This window comes from Triticum aestivum, chromosome 4A (genome assembly GCF_018294505.1).
Source record: "Triticum aestivum cultivar Chinese Spring chromosome 4A, IWGSC CS RefSeq v2.1, whole genome shotgun sequence".
Classification (NCBI taxonomy): domain Eukaryota; kingdom Viridiplantae; phylum Streptophyta; class Magnoliopsida; order Poales; family Poaceae; genus Triticum; species Triticum aestivum.
In genome coordinates, this window is record NC_057803.1 from 68,400,851 (window position 1) to 68,422,515 (window position 21,665).

A 21,665-nucleotide genomic window follows, 5' to 3' on the forward strand; every position below is an offset into this window, starting at 1 on the left:
AATAGACAATGTTAGCACACGTCTTTTAATTAGAATGGGTGTGCCCGTCTAGCGCACACAAGTTGATCTATCTAACTATTTCAGTTTGTTGTGGCTAATTACAAACAGTTCATCCATGTGAAGTGTATGCCATCAATCGCAGACACTTTGATCTGGCTTACCCGTTTCTGTTCTATTGCCTAATCGCAAATAGTTAATCCTTCTAAAGCGTATGCCCTCAATCGCACACACCTTGATCTGGCTGACCGTTTCTTGTGTTGCCTAATCACAAACAATTCATCCGAGTGAGTCGTATGCTGTATATCGCACACACCTTCATCTGGCTGCTCGTTTCTTTTGTGTTGCCTAATCACAAATAGTTCGTCCGAGTGAACCGTATGCTCTATATCGCACACGCCTTCCTCAGGCTGCCCGTTTCTTTTGTTCCGCCTCATCGCAAATAGTTCATTGGACTGAACCGTATGCCCTGGATCGCACATGCAACTAAAATCTGAACCATGTTTGATGCATCCTCCATCGCAAACGTTTTCACCTTTTTTCACAGTTTTCATACAGCACTGTTTGCGATTATGGCATCGCACACAGTTTGTCGAAGTGTCTCTGATCATAGTGTCGCGTTAGCAGCATCCTGCAGTAGTGAGATCACTATTGTACTCCCTTGCCAAAATCATGCTAAGGTATACAATAGGTCTGGTAGACAACATAGCATACTTTCTAGAACCTATGACTGAGGCATAGGGAATGAATTTTCATTTTCTGCCGTGGTCGGGTTTTGAGTTTTTACTCAACTTCACACCTTCCAACACAGGCAAGAACTCCTTCTTTGACTGTTCCATTTTTAACTACTTCAAAAACTTGTCAAGGTATGTACTTATTGAAAAAATTATCAAGCGTCTTGATCTATCTCTATAGATCTTGATGCCCAATATGTAAGCAGCTTCACCGAGGTCTTTCATTGAAAAATTCTTATTCAAGTATCATTTTATGCTATCCAGAAATTTAGTATCATTTCTGATCAACAATATGTCATCCACATATAATATCAGAAATGGTACATAGCTCCCACTCACATTCTTGTAAATACATGCTTCTCCAAAAGTCTATATAAAACTATATGCTTTGATCAACTCATCAAAGCGTATATTCCAACTCCGATATGCTTGTACCAGTCCATAGATGGATCGCTGGAGCTTGTACACTTTGTTAGCACCTTTAGGATTGACAAAACCTTCTGGTTGCATCATATACAACTCTTCTTTAATAAATCCATTAAGGAATGTAGTTTTGACATCCATTTGCCATATTTCATAAAATGCGGCAACTGCTAACATGATTCAGACAGACTTCTAAGCATCGATACGAGTGAGAAAATCTCATCGTAGTCAACACGTTGAACTTGCCGAAAACCTTTTTGCGACAATTCGAGCTTTGTAGATAGTAACACTACTATCCGCATCCGTCTTCCTCTTGAAGATCCATTTATTCTGAATGGCTCATCGATCATCGGGCAAGTCAATCAAAGTCCATACTTTGTTCTCATACATGGATCCCATCTCAGATTTCATGGCCTTAAGCCATTTCGCGGAATCTGGGCTCATCATTGATACGTCTCCCACGTATCTATAATTTTTTATTGTTCCATGCTATTATATTATCAGTTTTGGATGTTAATGGGCTTTATTTTACACTTTTATATTATTTTTGGGACTAACCTATTAACCCAAGGCCCAGTGCAAATTGCTGTTTTTTGCCTATTTTAGTGTTTAGCAGAAAAGGGATATCAAATGGAGTCCAAATGGAATGAAACCTTCAGGGGCATGATTTTTGGAACAAACATGATCCAGAGGACTTGGAGTGGACGTCAAGCAACCAACGAGGATGCCATGAGGCAGGGGGCGCGCCTACCCCCCTCGGCGCGCCCTCCCCCCTCGTGGGCCCCTCGTGGCTCAACCGACCTACTTCTACCTCCTATATATGTTCACATACCCCGAAAACATCCAGGAGCACCACGAAACCCTATTTCCACCGCCGCAACCTTTTGTACCCAAGAGATCCCATCTTGGGGCCTTTCCGGAGGTTCGCCTGAGTGGGCATTGATCACGGAGGGCCTCTACATCAACTCCATGGCCCCTCCGATGATGTGTGAGTAGTGTACTTCAAACCTTCGGGTCCATAGCTACTAGCTAGATGGCTTCTTCTCTCTCCTTGGATCTCAATACAAAGTTCTCCTCAATCTTCTTGGAGATATATTAGATGTAACTCTTTTTTGCGGTGTGTTTGTCGAGATCCGATGAATTGTGGGTTTATGATCAAGTCTATCTATGAACAATATTTGATTCTTCTCTGAAATCTTTTATGCATGATTGTTTATCTTTGCAAGTCTGTTTGAATTATCAGTTTGGTTTGGCCTCCTAGATTGATCTTTCTTGCAATGGGAGAAGTGATTAGCTTTGGGTTCAATCTTGTGGTGCTCGATCCCAGTGATAGAAAGGGAAACAACACGTATTGTATTGTTGCCATCGAGGATAAAAAGATGGAGTTTATATCATATTGCTTGAGTTTATCCCTCTACATCATGTCATCTTACCTAAGGTGTTACTCTGTTCTTATGAACTTAATACTCTAGATGCATGCTGGATAGCGATCTATGTGTGGAGTAATAGTAGTAGATGCAGGCAGGAGTCGGTCTACTTGTCACGAACGTGATGCCTATATACATGATCATGCCTAGATATTCTCGTAATTATTCGCTTTTCTATCAATTGCTCGACAGTAATTCGTTCACCCACCGTAATACTTATGCTATCGAAGACACTAATGAAACCTATGCCCCCCGGGTCTATTCTCCATCATATAAGTTTCCAATCTATTTTATTTTGCAATCTTTACTTTCAATCTATGTCATAAAAATACAAAAAATATTTTATCTTATCATTATTATCTCTATCATATCTAACTCTCATAAGTGACCGTGAAGGGATTGACAACCCCTTTATCGCGTTGGTTGCGAAGTTCTTATTTGTTTGTGTAGGCACGAGGGACTTGCGTGTGGCCTCCTACTGGATTGATAGCTTGGTTCTCAAAAGCTGAGGGAAATACTTATGCTACTTTGCTCCATCACCCTTTCCTCTTCAAGGGAAAACCAACGCAGTGCTCAAGAGGTAGCAAGAAGGATTTCTGGCGCCGTTGCCGGGGAGGTTGCACCAAGTCAAGTCAAGATTTGATCTCCCATCAATGAGCCATTTCTGGCGCCGTTGCCGGGGAGTCTACGCACAAGTCAAGACATACCAAGTACCCATCACAAACTCTTATCCCTCGCATTACATTATTTGCCATTTGCCTCTCGTTTTCCTCTCCCCCACTTCACCCTTGCTGTTTTATTCGCCCTCCTTTTCATCCACCTTTTCTTTTGCTTACTTCGTCGTTATGGCTAGTCCTTTATCTACTCCCGTGTCTCCCAATTTTGAAGTTCTCCACTTCGAACAAAGACAAGGAGAAAACTTAAAAGATGCTTGGTATAGGATGATAAAATCTTATCATGACTGCACTATAGAGGGAGACTTGCTACTTCTTGAGGACTGCGTTGGTTTTCCCTTGAAGAGGAAAGGATGATGCAGTAAAGCAGCGTAAGTATTTCCCTCAGTTTTTGAGAACCAAGGTATCAATCCAGTAAGAGACCACGCGTGAATCAGCTCGTACCTACACAAACAAATAAGAACCTCGCAACCAACGCGATAAAGGGGTTGTCAATCCCTTCATGGTCACTTGCAAGAGTGAGATCTGATAGAGATGATAATATAAGATAAATATTTTTGGTATTTTATGATATATATTGAAAGTAAAGATTGCAAAATAAACAGTATTGGAAATAACGGTAGATTAATATGATAGCAGATAGACCCGGGGGCCATAGGTTTCACTAGTGGCTTCTCTCAAGATAGCATAAGTATTACGGTGGGTGAACAAATTATTGTCGATCAATTGATAGAATTGAGCATAGTTATGAGAATATCTAGGCATGATCATGTATATAGGCATCATGTCCGCGACAAGTAGACCGACTCCTGCCTGCACCTACTACTATTACTCCACACATCGACCGCTATCCAGCATGCATCTAGAGTATTAAGTTCATAAGAACAGAGTAACGCCTTAAGCAAGATGACATGATGTAGAAGGATAAACTTACGCAATATGATATAAACCCCATCTTTTTATCCTCGATGGCAACAATACAATACGTGTCGTTTCCCCTACTGTCACTAGGATCAAGCACCGCAAGATTGAACCCAAAGCTAAGCACTTCTCCCATTGCAAGAAAGATCAATCTAGTAGGCCAAACCAAACTGATAATTCGAAGAGACTTGCAAAGATAAACCAATCATACATAAAAGAATTCAGAGAAGATTCAAATATTGTTCATAGATAATCTGGATCATAAACCAATATTACACGCATGCTCCTAGGGGGATAGATTGGTAGGAAAAGACCATCGCTTGTCCCCGACTGCCACTCATAAGGAAGACAATCAATAAATAAATCATGCTCCGACTTCATCACATAACGGTTCACCATACGTGCATGCTAAGGGAATCACAAACTTCAACACAAGTATTTCTCAAATTCACAACTACTCAACTAGCACGACTCTAATATCACCATCTCCATATCTCAAAACCATTATCAAGTATCAAACTTCTCATAGTATTCAATGCACTTCTTGTATGATAGTTTTTATTCTTCCTAAAAGCAAATTTCCGTGTTGTTCTAAAGGACTCTCAAAATAATATAAGTGAATCATTAGAGATCATTTATTTCTATAAAATAAAACCATCGTCGTGCTCTAAAAGATATAAGTGAAGCACTAGAGCAAAAACTATATAGCTCAAAAGATATAAGTGAAGCACATAGAGTACTCTAATAAATTTCAAATCATGTGAGTCTCTCTCAAAAGGTGTGTACAGCAAGGATGATTGTGTTAAACTAAAAAGCAAAGACTCAAATAATACAAGATGCTCCAAGTAAAACACATATCATGTGGTGAATAAAAATATAGCTCCAAGTAAAGTTACCGATAGACGAAGACGAAAGAGGGGATGCCTTCCGGGGCATCCCCAAGCTTAGGCTTTTTGGTGTCCTTGAATTTTACCTTGTGGTGCCATGGGCATCCCCAATCTTAGGCTCTTGCCACTCCTTGTTCCATAATCCATCAAAACTTTACCCAAAACTTGAAAACTTCACAACACAAAACTCAAATTAGAAAATCTCGTGAGCTCCGTTAGCAAAACAAAACAAAACACCACTTCAAGGTACTGTAATGAACTCATTCTTGATTTATATTGGTGTTAAACCTACTGTATTCCAACTTCTCTATGGTTTATAAGCTCTTTTACTAGCCATGGATTCATCAAAATAAGCAAACAACACACGAAGAACAGAATCTGTCAAAAACAAAACAGTCTGTAGTAATCTGTAGCTAATGCAAACTTATGGAACCCCAAAATTCTAAAATAAATTGCTGGACGTGAGGAATTTATCTATTAATCATATGCAAAAAGAATTAACTAAATAGCACTCTCAAAATAAAAATGGCAGCAATTCTTGTGAGCGCTAAGGTTTCTGTTTTTTTTACAGCAAGATCAAAAAGACTTTCCCCAAGTCTTCCCAACGGTTCTACTTGGCACAAACACTAATTAAACACAAAAAACACAACCAAAACAGAGGCTAGATAAATTATTTATTACTAAACAGGAGCAAAAATCAAGCAATAGAAATAAAATTGGGTTGCGTCCCAACAAGCGCTATCGTTTAACGCCCCTAGCTAGGCATAAAAGCAAGGATAAATCTAGGTATTGCCATCTTTGGTATGCAATCCATAAGTGGCTCTCATAATAGATTCATATGGTAATTTAATTTTCTTTCTAGGGAAGTGTTACATGCCTTTCCTTAATGGAAATTGGAATTTAATATTCCCTTCCTTCATATCAATATTTGCACCAATCGTTCTAAGGGAAGGTCTACCAAGAATAATAGGGCATGAAGGATTGCAATCTATATCAAGAACAATGAAATGTACGGGCACATAGTTCCTATTTGCAACAATGAGAACATCATTAATTCTTCCCATAGGTTTTTAATGGTGGAATCTGCAAGATGCAAGTTTAAAGAACAGTCATCAAAATCACGGAAACCTAGCAAATCACACAAAGATTTTGGAATCGTGGAAACACTAGCACCCAAATCACACAAAGCATAACACTCATGATCTTTAATTTTAATTTTTATTGTAGGTTCCCTCTCATCATAAATTTTTCTAGGGATAGAAACTTCCAACTTAGGTTTTTCTTCATAAGATTGCATCAAGGCATCAACGATATGTTTAGTAAAAGCTTTATTTTGACTGTAAGCATGAGGAGAATTTAGCACGGATTGCAACAAGGAAATACAATCTATCAAAGAGAAATTATCATAATTAAATTCCTTGAAATCCAAGATAGTGGGTTCATTGCTATCTAAAGTTTTAACCTCTTCAATCCCACTTTTATCAATTTTAGCATCAAGATCAAAAAACTCCGAATCATTGGAACACCTTTTAACTAAAGTTGACTCATCTCCAGTCCCATCATTATCAAGATTCATATTTCAAAACAAAGATTTAATAGGGGACACATCAATAACTTTTAGATCTTCATCTTTATAATCAGGAAAACTAGAAGAACACGCTTTCACAAAGCAATCTTTCTTAGCACGCATCCTAGCGGTTCTTTCTTTGCACTCATCAATGGAAATTCTCATGGATTTGAGATACTCATTGATATCATGCTTAGGTGGAATAGATCTAAGTTTCAAAGAATCAACATCAAGAGAAATTCTATCCACGTTCCTAGCCAACTTATCAATCTTAAGCAATTTTTCTTCAATCAAAGCATTGAAACTCTTTTGCAAAGTAATAAATTATTTAATATTAGATTCAAAATCAGAGGGTGTCTTATTATAATTTCCATAGGAATTGTTGTAGGAATTACCATAATTATTAGAGGAATTACTAGGAAACGGCCTAGGATTAAAATTACCTCTATACGCGTTATTACCAGAATTGTTCCTACCAACAAAATTCACATCCATAGATTCATTATTATTCTCAATCAAAGTAGACAAAGGCATATCATTAGGATCAGTAGGAGCACTCTTATTAGCAAACAATTTCATAAGTTCATCCATCTTTTCACTCAAAACCTTAATCTCTTCAATTGCATGCACTTTTTTACTAGTAGATCTTTCCGTGTGCCATTGAGAATAATTAACCATGATATTATCTAGGAGTTTGGTAGCTTCTCCTAAAGAGATTTCCATATAGGTGCCTCCCGCGGCTGAATCTAAAAGATTTCTAGAAGCAAAATTCAATCCGGCATAAAAATTTTGTATAATCATCCATAAATTTAAACCATGTGTAGGGCAATTACGTATCATTAATTTCATCCTCTCCCAAGATTGTGCAACATTTTCATGATCAAGTTGCTTAAAATTCATAATATCGTTTCTAAGAGAGATGATCTTAGCATAAGGATGGCAATTTTATCCATGGACATGGATACCCATGGATATCCAACCCGAATGGATTGGGTTTGGATATGCTTTTTGCACGCATGGGCAGCGCCCAAACCCGACCCGATTACTCGTGGATAGGGCATGGACATAATATTGTACCCATGGATATATCCAAACCCGACCCGATAGTCTAACTTAACGAGCAATATTCTGCTACCCCTACCCCATAGTCACATGTCCCGCTATAATTTTATCCTTTATCTAAAACATCCAAAAGAATTTACACAATCCCCACTGTAACATACTCCAACGCACCTTCTCATCATATTATCTACACTAATTAAATGACTTGTCATTGAGAATCGGTGTCATCTCCTTGAGTTACTCCTGTCATAGCCCTAGATGTGGTCGCTGCTGCAAGCGGCTAGCCCGCTACCCCCACGTAAGGTGGATCGCTGCAGCAGCCACTACTGGTCTGCGACAACCCAGCTCCATATGTCCTTGACCCCTCCGTCTTCACTTTACCACACACGCATTGATGTGTGGCCGCAAAAATGGGACAATGCAAGGGCTATGACTGCACGGCAGGGAGTGAGCACGCCAATGCAGAGTGCACATTGTGCAATGAGTTATGTCTTATGTATATGTCTTGAGAGGACCCGATGGATATCCAATGGGTTTGGATATCCATCGGATTTGGACATGGTCACAATTTTTTGCTCATGGATTTTTTCATGGATGGGCTAGGACTGCCTTTATGGATATGGATATGGATTTGATATTGTTCAACCCGATCCAAACCCGACCCATTGCCATCCTTATCTTAGCAGGAGGGAAATACTTAGAGATAAAAGCATCTTTGCACTTATTCCACTAATCAATACTATTTTTAGGCAAAGACGAAAACCAAGCTTTAGCACGATCTCTAAGCGAAAAAGGAAATAGCTTAAGTTTAACAATATTATTATCCACATCTTTCTGCTTTTGCATATCACACAAATCAACAAAGTTGTTTAGATGGGTAGTGGCATCTTCACTAGGAAGGCAAGAAAACGGATCTTTCATGACAAGATTCAGCAAAGCAGTATTAATTTCACAAGATTCAGCATCGGTAAGAGGAGCAATCGGAGTGATAATAAAATCATTATTGTTGGTATTGGTAAAGTCACACAGTTTAGTATTATCTTGAGCCATCATGACTAGCAAACAATCCAACACACAAGCAAACAAGAAACGGGCAAAAAAGGCAAATTGGGAAAGACAAGGAGAACGGAAAGAGAGGGCGAATAAAACGGCAAGGGTGAAGTGGGGGAGAGGAAAACGAGAGGCAAATGGTAAATAATGTAATGCGGAGGATAAGAGTTGTGATGGGTACTTGGTATGTCTTGACTTGGCGTAGATCTCCCCGGCAACGGCGCCAAAAATCCTTCTTGCTACCTCTTGAGCACTGCGTTGGTTTTCCCTTGAAGAGGAAAGGGTGATGCAGTAAAGCAGCGTAAGTATTTCCCTCAGTTTTTGAGAACCAAGGTATCAATCCAGTAAGAGACCATGCGCGAGTCAGCTCATACCTACACAAACAAATAAGAACCTCGCAACCAACGCGATAAAGGGGTTGTCAATCCCTTCATGGCCACTTGCAAGAGTGAGATCTGATAGGGATGATAATATAAGATAAATATTTTTGGTATTTTTATGATATAGATTGAAAGTAAAGATTGCAAAATAAACAGTAATGGGAAAAACGGTAGATTAATATGATGGCAGATAGACCCCGGGGCCATAGGTTTCACTAGCGGCTTCTCTCAAGATAGCATAAGTATTACGGTGGGTGAACAAATTACTATCGAGCAATTGATAGAATTGAGCATAGTTATGAGAATATCTAGGCATGATCATGTATATAGGCATCACGTCCGCGACAAGTAGACCGACTCCTACCTGCATCTACTACTATTACTCCACACATCGACCGCTATCCAGCATGCATCAAGAGTATTAAGTTCATAAGAACAGAGTAACGCCTTAAGCAAGATGACATGATGTAGAGGGATAAACTCATGCAATATGATATAAACCCCATCTTTTTATCCTCGATGGCAACAATACAATACATGTCGTTTCCCCTACTGTCACTGGGATTGAGCACCGCAAGATTGAACCCAAAGCTAAGCACTTCTCCCATTGCAAGAAAGATCAATCTAGTAGGCCAAATCAAATTGATAATTCGAAGAGTCTTGCAAAGATAAACCAATCATACATAAAAGAATTCAGAAAAGATTCAAATATTGTTCATAGATAATCTGGATCATAAACCCAAAATTCATCGGATCTCGACAAACACACCGCAAAAGAAGATTACATCGAATAGATCTCCAAGAGAATCGAGGAGAACTCTGTATTGAGATCCAAAGATAGAGAAGAAGCCATCTAGCTACTAGCTATGGACCCGAAGGTCTAAAGTAAACTACTCACACATCACCGGAGAGGCCATGGAGTTGATGTAGAGGCCCTCTGTGATCAATGCCCCCTTCGGCGGAGCTCCGGAAAAGGCCCCAAGATGGGATCTCCCTGGTACAGAAGGTTGCGGCAGGGGAATTAGGTTTTCGTGGTGCTCCTGGATGTTTGGGGGGTACGTGGACTTATATAGGAGGAAGAAGTAGGTCGGTGGAGCAACGAGGGGCCCACGAGGGTGGAGGGCGCGCCCAAGGGGGGTAGGCGCGCCCCCCTACCTCGTGGCCTCCTTGATTGTTTCTTGACGCCCACTCCAAGTCTCCTAGATCACGTTTGTTGAGAAAATCACGTTCCTGAAGGTTTCATTCCGTTTGGACTTCATTTGATATTCCTTTTCTGCGAAACACTGAAATAGGCAAAAAAACAGAATGAAAGTGTAAAATAAAGCCCCGACGACAATTCAAGCAGTTGTTTCATACTTTTGATGTTCTCAAACTTTTTCAATCTTCACGCAATATATGAGCGTGAGCCATGGATATAGCACTATATGTGGAATAGAAGGGTGGTTGTGGAGAAGACAAAAAGGGAGAAGATAGTCTCACATCAACTAGGCGTATCAATGGGCTATGGAGATGCCCATCAATAGATATCAATGTGAGTGATTAGGGTTTGCCATGCAACGGATGCACTAGAACTATAAGTGTATGAAAGCTCAACAAAAGAAACTAAGTGGGTGTGCATCCAACTTGCTTGCTCACGAAGACCTAGGGAAATTAGAGGAAGCACATCATTGGAATATACAAGCCAAGTTTTATAATGTAAAATTCCTACTAGTGTATGAAAGTGATAACATAGGAGACTCTCTATCATGAAGATCATGGTGCTACTTTGAAGCACAAGTGTGGAAAAAGGATAGCAACATTGCCCCTTCTCTCTTTTTCTCTCATTTTTTTATTTGCGCCTTTTTTTGGCCTCTTTTCTCTTTTTTTCTCCCTTTTTTTATTTTTCGTCCGGAGTCTCATCCCGACTTATGGGGGGAATCATAGTCTCCATCATCCTTTTCTCACTGGGACAATGCTCTAATAATGACGATCATCACACTTTAATTTACTTACAACTCAAGAATTACAACTCAATACTTAGAACAAAATATGACTCTATGTGAATGCCTCCGGCGGTGTACCGGGATGTGCAATGATGCATGAGTGACATGTATGAAGAATTACGAATGGTGGATTTGCCTCAAATACAATGTCAACTACATGATTATGCCAGCAATATGACAATGATGAAGCGTGTCATACTAACAGAATGGTGGAAAGTTGCATGGCAATATATCTCAGAATGGCTATGGAAATGCCATAATAGGTAGGTATGGTGGCTGTTTTGAGGAAGGTATATGGTGGGTTTATGGTACCGGCGAAAGTTGCGTGATAATAGAGACTAGCAATAAATAATTCATCTAGCCTCTGTTTAGATGTGGTTTTATGCTTTTAATTAGTGTTTGTGCCAAGTAGAACCTTTGGGAAGACTTGGGGAAAGTCTTTGTGATCTTGCTGTAAAAAACAGAAACTTTAGTGCTCACGAGATTTGCTGCCATTTTTCATTGGAGAGTGATATTTAGTTAATTATTTTTTAAGATGATTAATAGGTAAATTCCTCACGTCCAGAAATTTATTTTAGAATTTTTGGGGTTCCATAAGTATTCGAAACCTACAGATTACTACAGACTATTCTGTTTTTGACAGATTCTGTTTTTCGTGTGTTGTTTGCTTATTTTGATGGATCTATGGCTACTAATAGAGTTTATGAACCATAGAAAAGTTGGAATACAGTAGGTTTAACACCAATATAAATAAATAATGAGTTCGTTACAGTACCTTGAAGTGGTGGTTTGTTTTCTTTTACTAACGGAGCTCACGAAGATTTTCTTTTAAGTGTTGTGTTGTGAAGTTTTCAAGTTTTGGGTAAAGATTTGATGGATTATGGAAAAAGGAGTGGCAAGAGCCTAAGCTTTGGGATTCCCAAGGCACCCCAAGGTAAAATTCAAGTACAAACAAAAGCCTAAGCTTGGGGATGCCCCGGAAGGCATCCCCTCTTTCGTCGTCGTCCATCGGTAACTTTACTTGGAGCAATATTTTTATTCGCCACATGATATGTGTTTTGCTTGGAGCGTCTTGTATGATTTGAGTCTTTGATTTTTAGTTTACCACAATAATCCTTTCTGTACACACCTTTTGGGAGAGACATGCATGAATTGGAATTTATTAGAATACTCTATGTGCTTCACTTATATCTTTTGAGTTGGATAATTTTTGCTCTAGTGCTTCGCTTATAACTTTTAGAGCACGGCGGTGGTTTTATTTTATAGAAATAATTGATCTCTCATGCCTCACTTATATCATTTTGAGAGTCCTATAGAACATCATGGTAATTCACTTTGGTTATAAATATTATATGCTAAGAGAAGTTGGATGCTTGATAGATTGTTTTGAGATATAAAGGTGGTAATATTAGAGGTGTGCTAGTTGAGTAATTGTGAAATTGATGAATACTTGTGTTGATGTTGGCAAGTCCCGCAGCATGCACATATGGTAATGTTATGTGACAAATTTGAAGCATGGGGTGTTCTTTGATTGCTTTCCTTATGAGTGGCGGTCGAGGACGATCGATGGTCTTTTCCTACCAATCTATCCCCCTAGGAGCATGCGCGTAGTGCTTGGTTTTGATGACTTATAGATTTTTGCAATAAGTATGTGAGTTCTTTATGACTAATGTTGAGTCCATGGATTATACGCACTCTCACCCTTCCATCATTGCTAGCCTCTTCGGTACCGTGCATTGCCCTTTCTCACCTTGAGAGTTGGTGCAAACTTCGCCGGTGCATCCAAACCCCGTGATATGATACGCTCTATCACACATAAGCCTCCTTATATCTTCGTCAAAACAGCCACCATACCTACCTATTATGGCATTTTCATAGCCATTCCGAGATATATTGCCATGCAACTTTCCACCATTCCATTTATTATGACACATATCATCATTGTCATATTGCTTTGCATGATCATGTAGTTGACATCGTATTTGTGGCAAAGCCACCATGCTTAATTTTTCATACATGTCACTCTTGATTCATCGCAATCCCGGTACACCGTCGGAGGCATTCACATAGAGTCATATTTTGTTCTAAGTATCGAGTTGTAATTCTTGAGTTGTAAGAAAATAAAAGTGTGATGATCATCATTAGAGCATTGTCCCATGTGAGGAAAGGATGATGGAGACTATGATTCCCCCACAAATCGGGATGAGACTCCGGACAAAAAAAAGAGTCCATAAAAAAGAGAGAAAAGAAGGCCCAAATAAAAAAATGAGAGAAAAAGAGAGAAGGGACAATGTTACTATCCTTTTTTCACACTTGTGCTTCAGAGTATGACCATGATCTTCATGATAGAGAGTCTCTTATTTTGTCACTTTCATATAAGTGGGAATTTTTCATTATAGAACTTGGCTTGTATATTCCAATGATGGGCTTCCTCAAATGCCCTAGGTCTTCATGAGCAAGCAAGTTGGATGCACACCCACTTAGTTTCTTTGATGAGCTTTCATATATTTATAGCTCTAGTGCATCCGTTGCATGGCAATCTCTACTCCTTGCATTGACATCAATCGGTGGGCATCTCCATAGCCCATTGATTAGCCGCGTCAATGCGAGACTTTCTCCCTTTTTGTCTTCTCACACAACCTCAATCATCATATTCTATTCCACCCATAGTGCTATGTCCATGGCTCGCGCTCATATATAGCGTAAAAGTTGAAAGAGTTTGAAAAGGCTAAGTATGAAACAATTGCTTGGCTTGTCATCGGGGTTGTGCATGATGGGAGCATTTTGTGTGACGAAAATGAAGCATGGCCAAACTATATGACTTTGTAGGGATAAGTTTTCTTTGGCTATGGTATTTTGATAAGACATAATTGCTTGATTAGCATACTTGGAGTATTACTATTTTTATGTCAACAATAAACTATTATCTTGAATCTTTCGGATCTGAACATTCATGCCACAATAGAGAAAAATACACTGAAGAATATTCTAGAAAGCATTCCACATCAAATATTATGTTTTTATCATTTACCTACTCGAGGACGACCTATTAACCCAAGGGCTAGTGCAAATTGCTGTTTTTTTTGCCTATTTTGGTGTTTCGCAGAAAAGGGATATCAAACGGAGTCCAAAGGGAATGAAACCTTCAGGAGCGTGATTTTTGGAACAAACGTGATCGAGAGGACTTGGAGTGGACGTCAAGCAACCAACAAGGAGGCCACGAGGCAGGGGCGCGCCTACACCCCTGGGCGCGCCCTCCCCCCTCGTGGGCCCCTCGTGGCTCAACCGACCTACTTCTTCCTCCTATATATGTTCACATACCCCGAAAACATCCAGGAGCACCATGAAACCCTATTTCCACCGTCGCAACCTTCTGTACCCAAGAGATCCCATCTTGGGGCCTTTTCTGGAGCTCCGCCGGAGGGGGCATTGATCATGGAGGGCCTCAACATCAACTCCATGGCCCCTCCGATGATGTGTGAGTAGTTTACTTCAGACCTTCAGGTCCATAGCTAGTAGCTAGATGGCTTATTGTCTCTCTTTGGATCTCAATATGAAGTTCTCCTCGATCTTCTTGGAGATCTATTTGATGTAACTCTTTTTTGTGGTGTGTTTATCAAGATCCAATGAATTGTGGGTTTATGATCAAGTCTATCTATGAACAATATTTGATTCTTCTCTGAAATCTTTTACGCATGATTGGTTATCTTTGCAAGTCTCTTCGAATTATCAGCTTGGTTTGTCCTACTAGATTGATCTTTCTTGCAATGGGAGAAGTGCTCAGCTTTGGGTTTAATCTTGCGGTGCTCGATCCCAGTGATAGAAAGGGAAACGACACATATTGTATTGTTTCCATCGAGGATAAAAAGATGGGGTTTATATCATATTGCTTGAGTTTATCCCTCTACATCATGTCATCTTACCTATGGTGTTACTCTGTTCTTATGAACTTAATACTCTAGATGCATGCTAGATAGCAGCCGATGTGTGGAGTAATAGTAGTAGATGCAGGCAGGAGTCGGTCTACTTGTCACAGACGTGATGCCTATATACATGATCATGCCTATATATTCTCATAATTATTCGCTTTTCTATCAATTGCTCGACAGTAATTCGTTCATCCACCGTAATACTTATGCTATCTTGAGAGAAGCCACTAGTGAAACCTATGCCCCCGGGTCTATTCTCCATCATATAAGTTTCCAATCTATTTTATTTTGCAATCTTTACTTTCAATCTATATCATAAAAATACCAAAAAATATTTTATCTTATCATTATTATCTCTATCAGATCTCACTCTCGTAAGTGACTGTGAATGGATTGACAACCCCTTTATCGCATTGGTTGAGAGGTTCTTATTTGTTTGTGTAGGTACAAGGGACTTGCGTGTGGCCTCCTACTGGATTGATACATTGGTTCTCAAAAATTGAGGGAAATACTTACGCTACTTTGCTGCATCACCCTTTCCTCTTCAAGGGAAAACCAACGCAGTGCTCAAGAGGTAGCAATCATCACTTCCTCATAGTTCGTAGGTTCGTCATGGAATAGTAACATCACTTCTAGAACAGGATTACCGTACCACTCTGGTGTGGAACGTAATCTGGTGGACCTACGAGGTTCAGTAGTAACTTGATCTGAAGTTTCATGATCATCATCATTAACTTCCTCACTAATTGGTGTAGGAATCACTGGAAATGATTTCTGTGATGAACTACTTTCCAATTCGGTAGAAGGTACAATTACCTCATCAAGTTCTACTTTCCTCCCACTCACTTTTTTCGAGAGAAACTCCTTCTCTAGAAAGGATACACTCTTAGCAACAAAGATCTTGCCTTCAGATCTGTGATAGAAGCTGTACCCAATAGTTTCTTTTGGGTATCGTATGAAGACGCACTTCTCCAATTTGGGTTTGAGCTTATCAGGCTGAAACTTTTTCACATAAGCATCGCAACCCCAAACTTTAAGAAATGACAGCTTAGGTTTCTTGCTATACCATAGTTCATACGGTGTCATCTCAACGGATTTTTAGACGGTGCCCTATTTAACGTGAATGCATCTGTCTCTAATGCATAACCCCAAAACGATAGTGGTAAATCGGTAAGAGACATCATAGATCGCACCATATCTAATAAAGTATGGTTACAACATTCAGACACACCATTACGCCGTGGTGTTCCAAGTGGCGTGAGGTGCGAAACTATTTGACATTGTTTCAACTGAAGGCCAAACTCGTAACTCAAATATTTCGTCTCCGCGACCAGATTGTAGAAACTTTATTTTCTTGTTATGATGATTCTCCAGTTCACTCTAAAATTCTTTGAACTTTTCAAACATTTCAGACTTGTGTTTCATTATGTAGATATACTCATATCTGCTCAAATCATGTGTGAAGGTCAGAAAATAACGATACCCGTCGCGAGCCTCAACACTCATCGGACCGCATACATCGGTATGTATTATTTCCAATAAGTCAGTGGCTCGCTCCATTGTTCCGGAGAATGGAGTCTTAGTCATCTTGCCCATGAGGCATGGTTTGCAAGCATCAAATGATTCATAATCAAGTGATTCCAAAAGTCCATCTGCATGGAGTTTCTTCATGCGCTTTACACCAATATGACCTAAACGGCCGTGCCACAGGTATGTTGCACTATCATTATCAACTTTGCATCTTTTGGCATCAATATTATGAATATGTGTATCACTACGATCGAGATTTAATAAACCATTTATATTAAGTGTATGACCGTAGAAGGTTTTATTCATGTAAATAGAACAACAATTATTCTTTGGCTTAAATGAATAACCGTATTGCAATAAACATGATCCAATCATATTCATGCTCAACACAAACACCAAATAACATTTATTTTAGGTTCAACACTAATCCCAAAGGAAAAAGGAGTGTGTGATGGTGATCTTATCAACCTTGGAATCATATCCAACACACATCGTCACCTTGCCCTTAACTAGTCTCTGTTCATTTTGCAACTCTTGTTTCGAGTTACTAATCTTAGCAATTGAACTGGTATCAAATACCCTGGGGTTACTATGAACACTAGTAAAGTACACATCAATAACATTTATATCAAATATACATTTGTTCACTTTGCCATCCTTCTTATCCGCCAAGTATTTGGGGTAGTTTCACTTCCAGTGACCATTCCCTTTGTAGTAGAAGCACTCAGTTTCAGGCTTAGGTCTAGATTTGGGCTTCTTCACGGGAGTGGCAACTTGCTTTACATTCTTCTTGAAGTGCCCTTTCTTTCCCTTGCCATTTTACTTGAAACTAGTGGTCTTATCAACCATCAACACTTGATGCTCTTTCTTGATTTCTACCTTCGCCGATTTTAGCATCACGAAGAGCTCGGGAATCGTTTTCGTCATCCCTTGCATATTATAGTTCATCACGAAGTTCCAGTAACTTGGTGATGGTGACTAGAGAACTCTATCAATCACTATCTTATCTGGAAGATTAACTCCCACTTGATTCAAGCAATTGTAGTGCTCAGACATTCTGAGCACATGCTCACTGGTTGAGCCATTCTCCTCCATCTTGTAGGCAAAGTACTTGTCAGAGGTCTCATACCTCTCAACACGAGCATGAGACTGAAATACCAATTTCATCTCTTGGAACATCTCATATGCTCCATGTCGTTCAAAATATTTTTGAAGTCTCGGTTCTAAGCCGTAAAGCATGGTGCACTAAATTATCAAGTACTCATCATACCGAGCTTGCCAAACGTTCATAATGTCTGCATCTGCTCCTGCAAAAGGTCGGTCACCTAGCGGTGCATTAAGGACATAATTCTTCTGTGCAGCAATGAGGATAATCCTCATATCACGGATCCAGTCTGCATCATTACTACTATCATCTTTCAACTTATTTTCTCTAGGAACATATCAAAAAATAAATGGGGATCTATAACGCGAGCTATTGATCTACAACATAATTTGCAAACAATATCAGGACTAAGTTCATGATAAATTAAAGTTTAATTAATCATATTACTTAAGAACTCCCACTTAGATAGACATCCCTCTAATCATCTAAATGATCACGTGATCCATATCAACTAAACCATGTCCGACCATCACGTGAGATGAAGTAGTTTTCAATGGTGAACATCACTATGTTGATCATATGTACTACATGATTCATGTTCGACCTTTCGGTCTCAGTGTTCCGAGGTCATATCTGCATATGCTAGGCTCGTCAAGTTTAACCCGAGTATTCCGCATGTGCAAAACTGTCTTGCACCCGTTGTATGTGAATGTAGAGCTTATCACACCCGATCATCACGTGGTGTCTCGGCACGATGAACTATCACAATGGTGCATACTTAGGGAGAACACTTATACCTTGAAATTTAGTGAGAGATCGTCTTATAATGATACCCTCGTACTAAGCAAAATAAGATGTATAAAAGATAAACATCACATGCAATCAATATAAGTGATATGATATGGCCATCATCATTTTGTGCTTTTGATCTCCATCACCAAGGCACCGTCATGATCACCATCGTCACCGGCTTGACACCTTGATCTCCATCATAGCATCGTTGTCGTCTCGCCAACTATTGCTTCCACGACTATCGCTACCGAAGAGTGATAAAGTAAAGCAATTACATGGCGATTGCATTTCATACAATAAAGCGACAAACATATGGCTCCTGCCAGTTGCTGATAACTTTGTTACAAAGCATGATCATCTCATACAACAATTTATATAATCATGCCTTGACCATATCACATCACAGCATACCGTGCAAAAACAAGTTAGACGTCCTCTACTTTGTTGTTGCAAGTTTTACGTGGCTGCTACGGGCTTAGCAAGAACCATTATTACCTACGCATCAAAAACCACAATGATTTTTCGTCAAGTGTGCCGTTTTGATCTTCAACAAGGACTCGGCATAGTCACACTCGATTCAACTAAAGTTGGAGAAACCGACACCCACTAGCCACCTGTGTGCATAGCACGTCGGTAGAACCAGTCTCATGAAGGCGCTCATGTAATGTCGGTCTGGGCCGCTTCATCCAACAATATCGCCGAATCAAAGTATGACATGCTGGTAAGCAATATGACTATTATCACCCACAACTCTTTGTGTTCTACTCGTGCATATAACATCTACGCATAGACCTGGCTCGGATGGCATAGTTGGGGAATGCAATATTTCAAAAAAATTACCTACGATCACGCAAGATCTATCTAGGAGATGCATCGCAATGAGAGGGGAGAGTGTGTCTACGTACCCTCGTAGACCGAAAGCGGAAGCATTTAGTAACGCGGTTGATGTAGTCGAACGTCTTCGTGATCCAACCGATCAAGTACCGAACGCACGGCACCTCCGCGATCTGCACATGTTCAGCTCGATGACGTCCCTCGTACTCTTGAAATAGCTAAGGCCGAGGGTGAGTTCCGTCAGCACGACGGTGTGCTGACAGTGGTGATGAAGTTACCGATGCAGGGCTTCGCCTAAGCACTACGACAATATGACCGAGGTGTAAAACTGTGTAGGGGGCACCGCACACGGCTAAAGATAAACTTGTGTGTCTATGGGGTGCCCCCCTCCCCCGTATATAAAGGAGGGGAGGAGGAGGAGGGACGGCCACAAGGGGCGCGCCCAAGGGGGGGAATCCTACTCCTAGTAGGAGTAGGTTTCCCACTTTCCTAGTCCTAGTAGGAGAAGAAGGAAGGACAGGAAGAAGAGAAGGAAAGGGGAGCGGCTCCCCTAGCCCTAGTCCAATACGGTTTGGGCTAGGGGGGCACGCGCCACACCTTGGCCTGCCTCCTCTCTTCCACCACTAGGCCCATGAGGCCCAATAACTTCCCGGGGGGAGGGAGGGGTCCGGTAACCCCCAGTACTCCGAAACTTATCTGAAACGACCCGAACCATTCCGGAGTCCGAATGTAGCCTTCCAATAAATGAATCCTTATGTCTCAACCATTTCGAGACTCCTCGTCATGTCCGTGATCTCATCCGGGACTCCGAACAACCTTTGGTACATCAAATCACATAACTCATAATACATATCGTCATCGAACGTTAAGCGTGCGGACCCTACGGGTTTGAGAACTATGTAGACATGGCCGAGACACATCTCTGGTCAATAACCAACCCGGATGCTCATATTTGTTACTACAAATTCTACGAAGATCTTTATCGGTCAAACCGCACAACAACATACGTTGTTCCCTTTGTCATCGGTATGTTACTTGCCCGAGATTCGATCGTCGGTATCATCATACGTAGTTCGATCTCGTCACCAACAAGTCTCTTTACTTGTTTTGTATTGCATTATCCCAAAACTAACTCATTAGTCACATTGCTTGCAAGGCTTATAGTGATGTGCATCATCCAGAGGGCCCAAAGATACCTCTCCGACAATCGGAGTGACAAATCCTAATCTCGATCTATGCCAACTCAACAAACACCATCGGAGACACCTGTAGAGCATCTTTATAATCACCCAGTTACATTCTGATGTTTGATAGCACACTAAGTGTTCCTCCGATATTTGGGAGTTGCATAATCTCATAGCCATAGGAACATGTATAAGTCATGAAGAAAGTAATAGCAATAAACTAAACGATCATAGTGCTAAGCTAACGGATGGGTCTAGTCCATCACATCATTCTCTAATGATGTGATCCCGTTCATCAAATGGCAACACATGTCCATGGCTAGGAAACTTAACCATATTTGATTAACGAGCAAGTCAAGTAGAGGCATCCTAGGGACACTTTGTTTGTCTATGTATTCACACATGTACTAAGTTTCCGGTTAATACAATTCTAGCATGAATAATAAACATTTATCATGATATAAGGAAATATAAATAACAACTTTATTATTGCCTCTAGGGCATATTTCCTTCAGATTGAACATGTTTATGGTGACAATTAGAGTTTATAGTTGCTCATGCCATGCTTAAGTAGCTAGGAGCGAACAATGATTTATTTTAGATGTCAACATGCATTAAAATGGTTGTGATGTAGTATGATGATATGGTATCCTCCCCTGAATGTTTCGAGTGGCTTGACTTGGCACATGTTCATACATGTAGATTCAAAACAAACATAGCCTCCGCGATATTCATGTTCATGGTGTTTATAACCTACTCATGCTAATACTCAATGTTAATTATTCATAATGCATGATCTTGACCGTTTTCGCTCTCTAGCTGGTCGTTTCTCAACCTATTTTCTAGCCTCCACCTGTACTAAGCGGGAATACTACTTGTGCATCAAAATCCTTAAACCAAAGTTATTCCAAATGAGTCCACTATATCTACCTATATGCTATATTACCCTACCACTCCAAGTAAATTTGCATGTGCCACCTCTAACTATTCAAATGAACATCTGTTTTGTGTGCTCGGACCGTTCATGGAGCGACAGGGGGTGGCCAGTATCTTCCATGCTAAGTGGGTTATTCTCATGATGGGTGTTTATGTAACGCCCTCGATGCGGCTATATCTCCTACGTGTCGAAGCACGACTTAGAGGCATAACCGCATTGAAAGCAATGTCGCAAGTAAGGTAATCTTCAC